The sequence below is a fragment of the Gallus gallus genome, chromosome 3 (genome assembly GCF_016699485.2).
Source record: "Gallus gallus isolate bGalGal1 chromosome 3, bGalGal1.mat.broiler.GRCg7b, whole genome shotgun sequence".
In the NCBI taxonomy this organism is placed as follows: domain Eukaryota; kingdom Metazoa; phylum Chordata; class Aves; order Galliformes; family Phasianidae; genus Gallus; species Gallus gallus.
The window spans coordinates 27,084,087-27,100,851 of record NC_052534.1 but is presented as its reverse complement, the minus strand read 5'-3'; the positions used below and the strand labels follow the sequence as shown (position 1 = coordinate 27,100,851).

The 16,765-nt window shown below is 51.6% G+C and overlaps 1 protein-coding gene and 1 long non-coding RNA gene across 2 annotated transcripts in view; both read right to left on the bottom strand.

Moving 5' to 3' along the window:
* LOC124418348 overlaps positions 1–16,765 on the bottom strand; it is a 31,064-nt gene that overhangs the window by 11,895 nt on the left and 2,404 nt on the right. The window lies entirely within an intron of this gene.
* On the bottom strand, positions 3,288–16,460 carry LOC107052968. Its single transcript, XR_005858738.2, has 2 exons — positions 16,372–16,460; positions 3,288–6,856 (listed from the first exon to the last, which is right to left on the bottom strand). It is a non-coding gene; the product is annotated as a translation initiation factor IF-2-like (long non-coding RNA).

Below are 16,765 nucleotides of genomic sequence, written 5' to 3'. Positions count from 1 at the left end.
CAGCAGGCCCCGCGCTCAGGTGCCCGCTCTGCAGGGGCTGGAGCCCTTCCTGCAACCAGCAGAAAACTGCTAGAGGAGGAACTTGCCCTGCAGCTGGAGCAGGGTATTTCCTCTGGTGCCTTGATAGGGAAAGGCAGCTGCGAAATCCAGCCGCAGTTCGCAAAGCCCTGCCAGCTAGCAATAGCTCCTAGTGTGTTTTGGCCAGCTGGGCCTACACTGCGCTCCGCTGCCTTGGTTCTCCCAGAGAAAGGATGCAGCACCACACCATACCTTCCCCCTGTGCCTCCAGCCCTGGGGGAGCACAAAAGGTTTGCAGCAGTTCACTATCAGCCTCCTCCTGCACCCTCACTGTCATAGAACCACAGAACCACAGGGGTTGGAAGGGACCCCTGAGATCACTGAGTCCAACCCCACTGCTAAAGCAGCTCCCTACAGCAGGTTACTGAGGTGGGTGCCCAGGCAGGTATTGAATACCTCCAGAGAAGGAAACTGCACCACCTCTCAGCAGCCTGTTTGGTGCTCTGTCACCCTCACAGTGAAGACCTTCTTCCTCACGTTCGTATGGAACTTCCCATGTTCCAGTTTGTGCCCACTGCCCTTTGTCTGCACACCATTGAAAAGAGCCTGGCCCCATCCATGATGCCTCCCACCCTTTGGATATTTATAAGCATTGATAAGACCCTCACTCAGTTTTCTTTTCTCCGGGCTGAACACTCCCACGGTTCTCAGCCTTTCCTCAGAAGGGAGATGCTCCAGGCTCCTCTTCATCTTTGTGGCCCTAACCCTATTATGAGAACGGGAGTGATAGAATCTTAGAACAGCTTAGATTGGATTGAAGATCATCTAGTTCCAACTCCCTTTCCATGGGAACCACAAGCTCAGGCTGCCCAGGGCCTCACCCAACGTGGCCTTGAGTGCCTCCAGGGATGGGGCACCCACAACCTCTCTAAACAGCCTGTGCCAGCACCTCTCCACCCTCCAAGTAGAAGTTTCCTTCCTAACACCTAACCATAACCTCTCCTCTTTTTGTTTAAAGAAAATATTTAACATAAAATGTTAAAAATCTCTGTCACAGAAACACCTCCTTCCTTCAGCCCCGTGGTTTGTCTCAACAGTTGTTTCAGCATCCCTTTCTGGTGACAATAATCCCCTCGCATGCTGCACTTCCTAGACTTGCTGCACTGCCCTCTCCACCCCGAGTGCAGCAGTGCTGTGTCCCAGCACCGTGGCTTCCCCCAGGGCTGTGGACGTGAGCTTTGGCAGCCACCACTGCAGCCAGAAATGGGGTGACATTCATTGCTCTCAGCAAAAAGGGGTGAGTTTGGGTGAACGGGTTCACGCTGAGAGAGCTGGACTCGTCTCCAGAGCACCAGAAGCACTTGTAGCCAAGAAGAAATAACAGCTCCTGTCTAATGGGGTCAGAGAGCTTAATTTCCGCACCATGGTGGCTGTGTAATTATACACTGGGCCATGGCGTGTCTACTTCTAATAGAACCCCGGACTCCTGCGAGTGACTCAGCTGCTGCTGGAGGCTGGTTATGGGCACGCTGCGTGAAAAGCCCGCAGCCCGGTCCTGCCGCCTCGCTGCCGGTGGACGGGCATTCAGCGCTGGGGCGGACTGCTCTCTGCAGAGCTGGGTGAACTGCTCACGGGGAGGAGGCTGTTCAGAGCAAAGCCACATGTGGGTGCCTGGTTCTAAGGCTTGATATGGTCTGGCAGAAGGGTCCGCATATTGACTATCCCTCGCAGAGCGTTAGTTATTCTCCCCACTCCAGAGGTGCTATGGAAGAGGTTGGAGAAGCAGCTCATATACTTGAAGGCAGCACAGAAGAAATTCTGAGAGTGCTCTAGAGATTATGAGCATCACCCCAAGCGTTTTTTTCTACAGACCTGATCTCTGCTAACAACAGCTATTGCTTTTAAAGCACTTACAGGAACTCAGTTATCATAGTGCTAGATGCACAGGCTGCGGGGAGCTGCAAGGAGCTGCTGACACAGATTTGCAGGGATTTTCATGGCTTCTTCCTTCAGGCTCTGTCAAGTTATGTTTATAGGGAAGTCTTGTCAAAAATCCTTCCAAAATCAGCACCGTCACAGGCAAAAAGCTCCAGGATACGCAGCCTGGAGGAAGAGAGCATTCCCACCATGATGTTAGGGAATCTCCTCGGGGCTTTCTGAGGCAGCAGTAGGCAAAGCCGTGGCAGTCCCGATCTAGTGCTGGGGATGATCCTGCTTCCATCAAAAGGTTGGACTACATGACCCGCAGACATACCTCTCAGGCAACATTTTATGTGATTTTATTAACTTTTTTTTAAACCTGAGATACAGATCTAAGCACAAGCTGATATTATCTACCTTTAAAGCTGGCTCAGAGGCAATGGCAAATGGAAAGGGAAACAAAATGAAGAGAACAAAATAGTGAGATTTTAGAAGTTCACCGTTTGTAATCATTTCCAGATCTCAGAAGTGCAAAGATGTAAATTCACCACTTATCCAGTCACTCGTCTGCAGTGTTAATTGGGACCACTACAAAAACATGGCTGCTGTCAGTACAATACAGTGCCTGAGCTGGTTCTGAGCGAAGTAGCTCTAGCACTTAACTGCTACGGTCATATTGCATCATCCCTTCATTTCTAACTTTATGAGACATACCTTGATGTTGCCTTGAAACAAAGCCATGTCTGGATTTCAAAGTAAGCTGGGCATCTGGAGCCTCCACTCTGTACCAACAAGCTACTTCTGCAACAAGGGTCTCGGGGTGGAAACCCATCCAACGAGCACTGAATTCCCAGTGTTTGTGGTGCTTTAGACTGCTTAAAGAGCAGGAAAGGGTTAAGCCTGAATGCAGCAAACTGCTTGGTGGCCCCAGGCCCAGGCCCTCAGGATCAGTAGTCCCCACACACGCTCACCTGAGGGGCATGGTTGCAGGGAAGCTGACGTCTCACATCTCACATCTTTGCTATAGAAAAATAAGGATTGTTTTGAGGTTTGTCTTTGCGCCTGGTCCTGCCACTCAAGATTAAATCTCGCAGACAAAACAAGCTGTTTGGGAGGCAGACCAAGAATGCCTTTACAGTGAAGAAAAATACAAACACTCAGCCAACTATGATTAACTATTGAATGCAAAACACTCCTTGGCTCTTGTTTATTTGTAGACTGTAGAGAAATCTCCCAAACGCTGCCATGCTTTCAGTGTGAAAACACTCCAGCCTGCACAACCCACTGCTGCTGGGCGAAGGAAAGGATTTTGTCCATTTTGCTGCGAGCTGTTTCTCGAGGGCCTTTTCTTTTCGCCAATGTGTTGTTTGTTTGGTTTTGCAAAAGCACTATACCCAGTTTCCTTCCATTGTGTGCAGTCCCCCTCCGGCTGCTCACACCTGAGTGGAGCTGCGGTTCTGCTGGGCGCAGAGCGGCTGAGGGTGCCTGATGCCTTCTCAGTAGCAACCAGATGAGCACAGAGAGAAGCTGTCAGTAAGAAAGGCCTCAGATGTGCTCACTAGAAATTGCACATTACTGGCAGGTGACCCAGGGCAGCCCTAAACTTGGAGGTGGCTGTTGGCATGATGGCATGCCAAGAGCCCAAACCCTTTGCAGAGTTCTCTCTGTGCGCACTTTCTGTTATCAAGGTGATTGTGTGAGCTTTGCAGCCAAATCTAGATTTTAAGGACGAGAGGAGGAGCAGCCAAAGAGAGAAGGGGCAGTGGCTGTGCCTCTGTCAGCGGGGAGCGATAGTGCTGAGTGTGGTGAAACTCTGCCATCCTGGGAGGCTGACTGCAAAACAGGGCTTGTAAATGTGGAGTGAGTGTTTATAGGAAGCTTCTTCTAGTTTTATAACTCAGTGCAAACCAAGTGTGGGGCAGCTGAGAGGCTGAACATGTGAAGGTGAAGCTGTGCCCACATTGCACCACCACGCATGTTGCTGTGTCCATGATGTGAGTGGCCGTGAAGTGCCATTTTGTCCCATATTTCAGTACTGGTCACTGAATGACTGTAGGCTGGAGCACAAGCTCTGCCTCATGCTGTTGGTGGAAGACTGCCACACAGGTGGTCTTCACCACTTCATGAAGTGAAACCACACTGTGGGAAGGCATAGTGGCAGTTTAGGGAAAAGCAGCTAGTGAGGCCTGGCCCAAACAGGCCCTTGTCTAAGAGCCAGCTGATGTCTGTGAAACATACGCCACGCTCAGTTATTTCAGTGCAGGCCTCTGTAGTATGGCTTTTTCCTCAAGCTTGGACAGGAATGCCTTTCATAGCAGTTACTGCAGGTGTGGTCAGAACACATCGGTATGCCCAGACATATCAGCTTGTTTTGGTTTGTTGTTTCAGGCTTTTTGTTGAAGGACTATTTTGCTTATTACATTTCACTGACAGTAAATGTAAAGTCGCTTCTGTCTGCTCCTTGAAGTTGCAGGGAACAGACCCCAAAATTAACTCTTCTGTCATTTTGCTGTAGTACTCTTAACAACAAAACAGGACCAAAACCACGCTGCAGCAGTTTCTGTAAGTGTAAACAGCAAAACCGATAACATCTAATCGGTCTCCCTGCCAAGTCGAGGCAGCAAGAAGTTCTGGCTTTATAACATTAAAAAGGCTTTGTAGTTGCGTAGCACTTTTCATCCGAGGACATCAAAGTGTGCTGCAGGCACTAGCTCATCAGGTTTCCCCACGCCCCGTCAGGTAGCCCTGGCCGCTCTGCAGAAGAGGCAGCGGGCAGAATGCGGCGGTGCGGGCTGGCCCGGCCTTGCCCAGCCCCAGCCTTATGTGGTGAGGCCAGGCCGGAGGTCCTGCCCCTCCCCGGGCCCTGCTCACCAAGGTTATGCTAGGGCTTGGGGCACAGGTCCCTTCTCAGCCCTGTGGGTCCAGGGCCATCTCCCCAAGGAGATTGTCGAGCACAAGTGGTGGCCATGGACAGCCCCATGCCAGCAGGAGCAGTGGGCATCCCCGGGCTGTGGGAGGAGAAGCTTGGGTGCACGTCACAGGAGAGGGGTCTATGCACCAAAGGGCTTTTCCTCCCGCACTGAGAAATTTCCCAGAGCTGCAGCTCACATGTGCCTGGAATGGGAGGGAATGGGAGGGAGAAGTCAGCTGCGCCCTGCTTGGGAGGCAGCGGGCCTCACAGCCACCTTCACAAGAGGAGGAAGGCGGGGAGCATTTGCATGCTGGCACGCTGGCTTCCTGCTGGAGCTGCAAGGTATGCCAGTGTCTGAGGAAACTGCCTGAAAGCTCTTTGATCAGCAGAGGGAATAATGAAAAAAAAAAAAAAAAAAGTTGATTTAATATAGGTCAAATTAACATAGATTCCGTTGGTTAAATAGGGGAAATCTTAAAATAGATGTCCCTTAAGAAAAAAAAAAAAAAAGAACTATTAGATTGAGGCCAGATGAGCCTTGACCAACTGAGAGGCATAAAATGCTCTGCCCAGCATGTTGTGGTTATTTTGTAATAACCACGCATTATACAGATATGCCTACGTAATTGCATGCAGGGAGAACAGGAGCAGCATGTAATATAAAACTGCCAGACATCACCAGCAACCATGAAGTAAAGGATATCTGTGGTAGTCCAGAATCTGCAGGCCTTTTCCTTATACGACACATCAGTAATTCCCTTCCTTGGGAGGGGAGTAAGATTAATTTTTCAAGATTTGACCCCATAACTTCAAGAAGAGGAATGTGTCCTAGAAGGCCACCTCGTTTCATTCACTGTCCTTGGATCCTTAATGTTTAATCTACTACAGGCTGTTGCTAAATGAAAAATGTCAGAAGAAAACATAATATCTGGTTTCAGTTCTCCTTGATCTCACCAATTTTTTTGATCTCTTGACTGAAGTGAAATGTGGAAATTCCTTTAAAAGTTGTGCAACTATTAAAGAAAGAAAGAAAGAAAGAAAGAAAGAAAGAAAGAAAGAGAGAAAGAAACAAAGAAGGAAAGAAAGAAAAGAAAGAAAAGAAACCAACCTAGTGAATTGTTGGCCAAGGCAGGGTCATCAGGCCCCAGTTCAAACAGCGTTTAAGCACTTGCTTAACTTATTAATTGAAGTCAATGGGATTTCAAGCACTTTGCTGAAATAGGAGGTTTTGTGGACAACAGTTGTGCCAGTACATTTGTAATACAAAAATCAAGCCAGGCCAGGTTTATTTTGGCTCAGGGTTTCTTTGTGGTGGTGATTGACAAATCCACAGAATTGGACCAATACCAGGGAGGTGATGACTGTAAGAGAAGTGATGACAAGAAATAATAAATTTTGAACTAGCAAACACTTTAGCTTGGGCAGGCTGAAAACCTCTACATAAGGGAACAAAGAGGTCCATTTATGCTGATAAATGCGCTCTTTTCAGGAAGACCTCCTGTTCATCAGCAACTAATATGCTGGGACAGCTAAAATCTTGAAGTAAATCCTTTTGTAAGTGGTATAACTGCACTGAAGCTTTGGAAATGGGCAGGTTTACATCACTTGATAGCCTAGTCATACAATCTTATAACCACTTTTAAAAAGATTCATTTCCTGGAGAAAAAATTTCATGCCTTAACGTTGCAGGCAGTAGGACAGAGATTAGCATGGTAATGCATTTCGTGCCTGTTGCTGGAGATTGTCCAAACACACCCCACTAACCAATAAATCACTGCCTAATTGAAAAGATTCCAGAAACTGGTTACGACATCGAGGATGGAACCAGTACAAGGAATCCGACGGCAGTGTCCGCATGTAGGGTGTGGCTCTCCCAGCCTGCCCCCACTTGTACTGCTCCCTCCTCTTCCTCCTTCGGACGCTCCTCACTGTCCAATCCCATGCGTTGTCCTCCGCACTATCTCTGGTAGGTATCTTCTCTCACGAAGAGTGAGTTAACTCACTAACCTAGCAAAAAAAAAAAAAAAGAAAAAAAGAAAAGAAAAGAAAAAAAAAACCACGTTTTTCGGTTGAGTTAGGCTTTTCCCATATTAAAGGGTTGACTCAGCTTTCACTGCCATCAGCCAAGTACCGGAGTGACACGAGTGTCAAGAACACATCTTGGGAAGCCCTATCCTGCAGCAGGAGCACAACGGTTCCAGCTGTGGCCACTTCACAACACCCCGTCCTGGCCCCACTGTGGCAATTTCTACTTTTCTGACACAGGACAATGCAGACAAGTTATTGCCGGAACATCAAAGAGTTGGAAAAAATTAATCAACGGCACCTCCGAGCTATTAGGCATAGAACGTAGCTAGATAAAATCATAAATAATGAAATCCTGCAAAGATGTTGCACAACGAGTATTGAGGCAAAGCTCATAAAACTCTTCTTCATGGCATCCGAGTCTTTTCCTTCCATGGGAGACTTTGTTTTCTAAAAGCAATTTCTGTACAGTAAGCTCACACTGGGCAGCAGTGGGAAGGGCCCCAGCCCATGTGATGTCAGGATAAATATGTGGGAAGCCAATGCAGCACAAACTCTGGCCAGAGGAATGTCTGGTGCCGAGTGGCGTAGGAGCAGGCTGGCTCCACAGCCCACCTCCGGCGCAGCGCGGCGGCCAGGCCTGAGCTCAGCTCTGGGCCCAAGGGTGGCACGGAGGGCCCACTGCGGCCATCCTGCTGCTTCCAGCAGCGCCTGTCCTCCTCCTGGGGCCACAGGAGGCCTCCCCTCTGGTGCAGGAGCAGTAATCCTGTGGGTCAGCGCAGGATTTTAGCACCCGAGCGTGTAGGAAAACTGAAAGACCTTTGCATTAGACTGCGCGAGTTTGTTGCAAGCAACAAGAGAAGATTCAGAGATAAAGATAATAAGAAACACTGCATTCCCTTGTCCGAAAGCCCATAAATCAAGACTTTGGCTCTTCAGTACAGAAATGCTCTTGGACATAATTGGAAACAGACAGTGCTGATCTGAAACACTTCCCAGAGCTGGGCTGCTGATGGCCTGGGACCTTCCCTGGGCTTCCCTTCCCCGTTACCCGACAGCATTTGTAGGGGCTGAGAGGGGACAGCCCTGTCCCAGCAGCCATTAGGGACCAGCCAGGACTGTGGGGCTCAGCCAGGCCCACTGGGCCTCGCCCCCACCCAGTCAGTGCAGCGGAGGATCCTCTGTGGTGAAGAAGAGTCAACTGCTCTGTTTCTTTGCTCTGGTTAGTGCTTGTTCCTCAGAGCTCTATCTCTTGGTGGCTAAGGTGTCAAGTGTGGTCTGAGCTCAAAGGCCACACAGCCGCCTAAAAGGTATTTACCGGAAAGTTGTGCTGGCATAAGATAAATTGTGAATTTAAAACAGAAACAGGCCTCATAGGGGTGTTTGTTTGTTTAGCTGCTATTGCTTTGGAAAGTGCCTAACTCAGACTATAGAGCTACTTTTATCCTGAGCCATCCAGAAGGAGACCATAATGATATAGTTATATATCAGTAATAAACAGTTCCTCTGCCATGGACAGAGGAACTAGCACAGCAATGCAGTGATGCCAAGCCAGATCAAGGCAACAGAATTTATAGCAGCTATTATCCGCGTGAGGTATATTTACGACTCCCCTTCACATTGCTCTGATATCTCTGAATCTGACAATATTTGTATATTCATTCCCACAACATTCCTGTAGGTAAGGAATTTGCAAAACAAGGAGCCCAATACTGGAGCCTCTCCATGAAGTGTGAAGCAGGATTTGGAAGGTGGGGAAGCTTCAGAGTCCCTTCAGCAGTTACAGATATATCCAGGAAAATTAACCAAATAACGTGATGTAAGTGGTTGAGCTACCTACAGGACAACTCACCAAGTTCCTCTGGGCTGGGCCATGCAAGAGTTCAGACTAGCTGATGACAGTGAGTTTTTATCACTGTAAAGTATACCTCAACTTGCAACCTAAGCAGTCCTGACCTGAAATGTCTTGATGCAGAATGGTTGGAGGGAAAGGAAAATGAAAGCACTCTAAGCCCTGAAGTTGATAGTAGTAAAGTGAAATAACAAGCAAGGTTGTAAAACCACACATTTGATCACGTTGGTTTTAGAATATTCCTTAAGTTCTGAACCTGATTCCGTGAAACCTGGTTTACCATCCATTAGTTTCAGAAACTATTGATCTTGTAGAAAAACAGCAGAAGAGCTTAATATGGGTTATGGGGTGAATGAGACGACATTCTTTTGTTCAGAAAGCTTTCACATAGATATAGGAAGTTCATACTTTCATGCCATTTTTATCCATATTTTATTTCATGAAGTCAATCTCTTTGCACCCTAAAATGAAAATAATTCTGTTCTTCTGTCCTTCGAATGCTGTGACCTTCAAGGGGAAGGAGCCCCTGAGCTGAGCCCGCCAGACAGGGCTGGCTCACAGGCTGAGTGCTGCCCGCAGGTTTGCTACTGGGGTCTGCCGCTGGAAATTGCTCCTCTTCTATGGCTGGTTGGATGCTCTTGGGCAAGCATGGCCCCAGTTTTCCATCCTGCTCAGTGATAATTATTCATACTTGCCTTTGGGGCAGGGGGGAGGTGAGCTTAATTAATACTTGTGGAGTCCTTTGAGATGCTTGGATGAAAGGCAGTGTTGATAGACAAAATATTTTCACCGTGACTATCCAATGAGTGTCCTCTGCACTTCCTCAGCAGCAGAAAGGGTTAATTAGAGCCAGAGGAGCCTGCCAACCCCAGCAGCTCAGGATCGTGCTGGGTCATGGAGCCCATCCCCGGATGAGGGGAACTCCTTCCACGCTCATACCACAGCATTAGGAGATAATGTACTTGCGTCACACAGGGCTGTGTCGCAATCGTTTCCTTTTCCCCGCGCATTTCCCACCTCCCCTGCCTGGATGTGTTTTGTAAAGCTGTGGATCTGTGCTGTGGCTGGCAGGGACTGCGTGGCCTGTGGCTGGAAGTCCCTGGTCCCCTGGGAAAGCGCTTCTCATTCGTAGATAAGAAGCTGTCTATAGAAAACCAAGATATTAGAGCACTGTGACCCACAGGTGAGGGAGGTCTTCAGCTAGCGGAGCACTGCTGAGCTTGCCGGCAGGAAACCAGCTGTGTTTCCTGGGCAGGTCCAGAGCACCGCAGTTTGCATGGGGGGGAAGACACCGATGAGCAAACCCTGCATTCAGCGTGTGCAACGTGGCCTCTCTGTATAAACATTAGGAAAGTTCAGCCCACAATTGGGGACCCCTTCTTCAGACTTCTGGGCTGGAAATCAGCACTGATGACTAGCTAAGTGGAGCTCGGTGATGATTTTTTTTTTCGAACGCTAGGGTTTTACCATCAAAATTGTGAGTAAAAGGTCACAGCACGTTTTGCGTGCTTTACCCTTCTCCACATCACAGCAGCTAAGGGTACCCAGCTGGGGCTCACTCAATACCACATCAGCCCACAAAGATTAAACACATCCAGCATATGAGTAAAACCTCGTGCCCTGAGTATTCACAGCGTTGTGCTTGTAGCTGTTCAGATCAGCACAAGGGCAAAAGCCGTTAGAACCTGCTGTCCTCACCAGCAGAAGGGGCAAGAAGAGCATCCCAGGGAGTGCTGCTGCACTGGGCACCTGCATGCCTGCAGCCTGTCTGTCTGGTGACAGGGACACTGTCTGTGTAGGGAGGTGGCAGTGAGCAAGTTTCCACTGGCTGTTGTATTTATTTACCTCCCCTGTGTGCTTTTTAGCCAGATCGGAAGGTCTGGTTTGCCAGCTTCCTCTCTCAGCTCTCTGTCTATGCACTAATACACACTGTGTGTCTGGTGTGGTCAGCCTGCCTGTGGCTCGCCTCACAGCTCTCTTCTCACAGAGTGGGTCCCTGGGCTTTGCCATACTGTTTTTTGCTGTGACAGAGCACGGGGATCTGCTTGGCAGCCCTGATCCTCACGTCATTCATCCTTGCAGGGAACTCACTCTCCCAGCTGAGCATCACTACGCCTCCAAGAGCTCTCCAAAGTTGTTGAACAACAAGGCAGAAAAGGGCAAACCCAATGCTTAGAGCTCTGCTTGCTTTCTGTCCAGCCTTCGCTCAGGAAAAATCCCCACCAAAATCAATAACTCGTTTTCCTGGGTAGGAAATACTGAAATCTGACTCACGGGATTTTATACCACGCTTTCAGATGCCTCTGTGTGCTGAAGGGCAGCATCTCATGCCCCAGCTATCTGCCCTTTGAAGCAGCCTGAAGAAGGAGTGTGAAGGTTTCTTAGAACATTAAAAGTAGTAGTGAAAGTCACAGGGCTTTTTTCCTTTATACAACTGAAGCTGAATATGAGCAATAAGCCTCCTGATTTCTCTGGGGGAGGAGATGTGACGTCTTGAGGTAAACCACACATCCCGTAACTACCACTGTGTCATTTGTAAGAGCTGCCTCTCCACAGAAGTGGCAGAACTGCTTTTCAGCAAAAGTCACCAAATTTTCAAGGGGAACGATTCCAGTCAGAGAAAGACCGGGCAGCAGAAAGGAAGAAAATTCAACCACAATAAAGCTGCCATTGAACCTGAAAGGAAAAAGACGTCAGCAGCCCAGGCAGGGGCTCTCCTTTTCCTGGTACCTAGTGAGCTATAATTATGTGGAAAGAAGCCGTGGGTTGGACTACTACTTACAAGCTAAATTTTGTAAAGCAGAGCCATGACGTCAAGAAGGAAGAGCCCCCTTCTCTCCAGGGCTCGTTGGGACCTGGGAATTTGGGACGGTACCTCAGAGGATGTCACGGGACGTCCCGACTCACCTATACTTTTACGTGGTGCTTCTCATGAGATGGGAGCTGGGGCAGTGCTGAAGTTAGGGTTTTGTTGGGCAAGCACACCGCATCCCTTTGGAGAGACCCTCCTCCAGAGCAGGGGTATGCTCCCAGGGAAGGGTACAGCAGGTAGACAGAGACCTTCAGCTGCCGGGAGAGGGAGGAAGCTCAGAAGAACATGGCCAGAAACGGTCTGGGTGCTGTGGAAGCAGAGCTCCAGCACAGTCACTTTGCTGGGAGAGACCTATATGGGATTGAAAGCCCAAGGGCAGTATAACACTGAGCTCCCAAGCTGCTCAGAGACCCATGGAGGAGAGCCGAAGGGAAAGCTGGCACTATGAGCTGCCGGTAAAGACTGAGAGAGCCTTGCTGTTGAGTCTGCACCTGGTGGAGTCTAGGGTGAGCAATGCATCTCATGGAAACACCGAATCCCTCTGAGGTGCAAGGTCTGGCCCCTCAGTGGGTATGGGAAGGAAGGGCCAGAGCCAGCAGGATGGAAATGGCAGCCCTAAGGAGAAGCTGTGGCCCAGATGTGGGGCTGCTCCAGGCCTCCTCGTCAAACTGCGGCCATCAGGTGGCCAGCCAGAGCCTAGTGCAGTGACAGACACTGGCAGAGCTTCTCAAGCCCATGCTAGGTCATGCTCCACCCCTCATCTGTTTAAACAAACATTAGCAGAAGAGCGAGGTGGCCAAGGAATGACTATAGGCAAGGTCTGAGGTGTGCATCTGGTCTCTGTCCAAGTCTGTGACCGAAATAGAAGGCTAAATATATCTGCAGTTGAGGACTGAGGTGTGCTGTCCAAATTAAATAAGGATATACAGCCCAGGAATGGCATGGGGAGCAGTGGGTTAGGCCTCACGCTCACAGGCAGATCTGTGCTGAGGCAGCACCTATGGCTGTATTTTGGAGCTGCTGCGGCAGCATTTCCCTTCAGCTCTATGAATTTTGGCCCCTCACTCTGCCTTCTGACAACCATTCTTAAAGCAAGCTGGGGGAAAAATGAGAACGACTGTTCATCTTGACGCAAATCCCATTCTTCTCACTACCCTCTTGGTAGAGAAGCGTAACAACTGTCCTTCAGGCCTAAAGGCCAAGAGGAATGTCTTCTGGGCATCCCAGAACCGACCGCCATCTCCTGGCACCGGAGGCAAAGCCCACCTCTGCCCATGCTCCGCAGAAGGTTTGAAAGCACCTTTCAGTACAGCAGGCCCTGTAGGAGCTGGCAGGATTGCCGGGGCTGGCACCAGGGCCCTTCTGCGCCTTCAGGAGCCATGGCCACCAGGCCTTTTTGCGGCAGGGTGTCCCCACAGCCAGCCAAGTCACCAACGGTGCCCACAGTGTTGGTGCGTGTGCTCCTGAGCTCCCCAGCACACAGGGACGTTAGGTGGCTGAACCTACTCGTGTTGTTTTAAGGGTTCTGGCAAAAGTTCAAGAACAAAAGCTAAGACAGCCAGTTCTCATTTGTGGGCACGTCCCTACATTTCAATGTGGCAAACCTTGTGATTTAGCAAGTGAGTGCCTTCTGCTCCAGGGCTGTTAAAAGCCTTTTTTTTTTTTTTTTTTTTTAATTTTTATTATTCTTAAAAAATAAAATAAAATAAAATAAAATAAAATAAAATAAAATAAAATAAAATAAAATAAAATAAAATAAAAGAAGAAAACGAACCTGTCATGACTTCCAAGAAAACACAAGCAAGACTCGGACCACATTTCTGAATATGCCCACACGTGGGGAAAACTGCAGGCTGAGAGCCTGGTCCTTTGAAAGCTGCTGGGGGCCTTTCATTTGCTTTTTGACATGTTTGGGCTTATGAAGAAAGGAAGAAAGATTGCCAGAGGCTTTTGCTGCCGTCGTGAATAATGTTTTGCTCTGATACCACTTCATGCTTTTCTCCCAAAAGTGAGTACCGCGCTGTCTGAAGTGGAACACGTTGGCTCATAGGACACCGCTCATCAGTGGAAAAGGACAGATTTAGAAAACCCATTCATAACAGTTTCCACAGCGGCGGGCCATGGAGGTGCTGAGTGGCAGGGTGAGCCTGCAGGGCGATGCACCCACCCGTCCCCACGTGAGGGAGGCAGCAGGGCTCTGCAGGCCTGTGGGGGTCACGAGCCCACTCATGTCACGAGTGGCTGTGTCCTTATGTGGCAGGAGAGCGACCAGCCACTACTCTGGGGCCCTAGGGCTGTTTGTCCTTCGGGGAGCCCGGTGTCACTCTCTGGCACCCAGGCCATCTGCCTGTCTCCTTTCTGCAGCTGCCACGTCCTCCCTCCTCCCATCCCCAGCATCACGGTTGTTGCTTTTCCCAACCTACGCCAGTGTCAGTGATGGAGTGAGGGCACTTCTGTGGGGCTGGGCTGGGTATGGAGGAGCCCTCGGCTATTTAACCCTGTGCAGACAGCAGCAGGGGACACTTCTTCACTTGGACCTCATCGCTCTTGCTGATAGGGAGCCTGCCCCTGGAGACCTGCCTGTGTGGGTCAAACCGGGCACCTTAGGTGAGAAACACAGCATGGGTACCAGTCTCCTTAATCCATACACACGGTGATGTCAGCAGCAGAGATCTGTGGCACGCCACCCCGCTGCCAAGCTGATACCCAGAAAGCCACGGAGCAATCTTCCTCTTTGTTTTACAAATAGGTACAGCCTTTTGAAGCAGGATCGGTTGTAACATATTTATTGCAAGAATGAAAGACAAAAACCAGAAGTCTTTGCCAAGAGCAAGTGAAATGGGCATGCCTTTCAAACAGCTACCACAGGACCGATTACCTTTCCAAGTAATTAAACATTGTGAAAGGTTATTAACGTGCTGATAATAGACAGCTTTGCAAACTGCCAGCACAGCACGATCTAGCAGACGGCGCTCAGCAGAGAGCTGGAGCCCTCGCTCCCTGGGGGGCTTGGCAGAGCCCCAGCACCCCGAGAGCTGCATGTAACTCAGTCAGGCCGGGCTGGACGCAGCCACCCCAGACCCACGTCTGAACGGTGGCAGGGCTCTCCCTTGCTGGCAGAGGAGCAGGGAAAGGTGGTCTCTGGGCATCCTCCCAGTGCTCCCCCCAGGCAAAGCAGCAGGTGTCTGCCAAAGCCCGGGCCTGCCCATGCAGGTTACCAACTATTGTTTCTCTTCAAACCAACTTGCGTCCACAAACAACCTCTCCTGATGTGAATTCTCTGGTATTTTAGCGTGTGTTATTAAACCCGCTTGGAAAGCGGGCTGAGCTGTAGGGTGGGTTTGTGGCAACCAAGCAGGTGGGGATGTATGCGGGGATGCAGATAGGGATGCAAGTAAGGATGCGGGATGCGGGAAGGAATGCAGGTCGGGATGCAGGCAGGGGTGTAAGATGCAGGCGAGGATACAGACAGGGGTGTAAGATGCAGGCAGGGATGCAGGATGCAGGCAGGATGCAGCTGGGGATGCAGGACACGGGCAGGGGTGCAAGCAGGATGCAGGTGGGGATGTGGGATGCAGGCAGGATCGAGGATGCAGGCAGGATGCAGGTGGGACGCAGGCAGGAATGCAGGACACGGGGAGGATGCAGGCAGGAATGTAGGATGCAGGGAGGAATGTAGGATGCAGGCACGATACAGGCAGGCATGTGGGGTGGAGGCAGGACTCAGGATGGAAGGGAAGGAGGATGCAGGCAGGACGCAGGCAGCACAGAGCCGGTGCCTTTAGTGAGTGCTGCGGCTGCTGAGCCAAGGAGGAGTGGAGGGAAAGGGAGAGGCGACAAGAGTGTTTTGTCTGCATCAACTCCTGGGCAGGGGGAAGGTGCGTGGGTAAACAGCGGTGCCGCTGACTCCAGCATGGAGCTGCCTGACAGGGACAGCCCTTGTCCAAAGCAGCCACCTCCTGGTCATCCCCTCAGACCACAGACGGAACAGCTCCGCTCTCCACATTTCCATACATAGCAGCGAGGGGAAGAAGGCGACGGAAAAGCGCGGGTTGTGGTGGAAAGATGGAATAACATCCTGGGCGAGAGCATCCTTGGAACTCTCAGAGCTGCCTGGCACCAGGCGCGCTCAGGATGTTTTGCTGCGCTCGGTGTTGTCGGTGTCACAACTCCGCATCGCTTTAAAGGAACTTCAGCTGCCTTTGCACGTGGCTCGGGTGCACCCCGAGCTTCCAGGCCACCCCCTGCTCCCCACAACGCCGGGAGCCGGGCGGGAGGGTCACTATGGGACCCCCTGACAAAGGGGCATCCGAGGAATACCGCACAGCGACAGTCTCCGCCTCCCGTCCCGGAGCTGTGCGGCGGGCTGACGGCCGCCGGAGGGCCATCGTTGCCGCAGCACGCGGGGGAGCTCACGCGTTCCCGCCGTCGCTCTCACGTCGGGCCCCGGGGCCGCTCTCCGTTTGCCCGGGGTTGGGGCAGGGACGGGCCGGGCACAGGACAAGCCCTCGCTTGTTCCGTTGGGCGCGGGGAGCGCCGTTGCACAACGGAATTCGTATCTTACGTGTTTAGGGGACGGTGCGCGGCTGCGGCGGAACCCGCGGGTCGCCGAACGCCCGGTGCCGGTGGGCGCGCGGCGTTGGAGGGCGCTGCCCCTTTAAATCGCGGCGGCGCGGAGCAGGGAATCCCTCTCGCGGCGCGTCATCCGCGGCGAGGAAACCCGCGCTGGCGTAGTGCGACGCAAATGCCCATTTTTGGCAACGTGCGCCAGTGGACGGCACCAAGAGGCTCCGGCCGGGCGGGGGGGGGGAGGAGGGATTAACGGGAACCTACCGGCAGCCGGCGGGCGCGAGCCGGGGGCGAGCGAGGGGACAACGTGGGACGCGCGGGCCGCCGGCGGCGGCTCGGAGCGGCGCGGAGCCGGGGCGGAGCGCGGGGAGCGCCGCCCGCCGCCCGTCCCCACCCGCGGGTACGGGTGGGCGGTTCCGGGCAGGGGGGGCGGGGCGGCAGCGCCGCGGGTTTGACGTGTGCGGGTGCACATGGTGCGGCGGCGGCGGCGGCGCGGGGCCGGATAAACGGCGCGTGGGGCCGGGCGCCGCCAGTGCCCTGAGTCACGGCGGGCACCGCGCTGGAGCGGCATCCGCGGCTCTGAGTCACCGCGCGCGGGAGCGGCGCTTTTAGCGAGGGGCGTTCGGGGGCGGGAGCCGCTCCGCCCGCAGCCCCAGGG